Here is a 215-nt window from a genome sequence, read left to right on the forward strand (position 1 = left end):
ATTTCGACGGTAAAACGGTACGAGATATTTATTTATGCATTAATAGATTAAGCAATGATAATTCCGAGTTTGTACCCTGTAATCTATGCACTTTCCGTACTTTTCTACAGTCACGTTTTACTTATTTTCTTTCTCTAACACATGAAATAATATAATATGGATATAAGAAATTTTTTTTTAATATGGCAAGTATTAAAAAAATTTAGAAAAATGCA

Source organism: Wasmannia auropunctata, unplaced genomic scaffold, assembly GCF_000956235.1.
Source record: "Wasmannia auropunctata unplaced genomic scaffold, wasmannia.A_1.0 LD334662.1, whole genome shotgun sequence".
Lineage (NCBI taxonomy): Eukaryota > Metazoa > Arthropoda > Insecta > Hymenoptera > Formicidae > Wasmannia > Wasmannia auropunctata.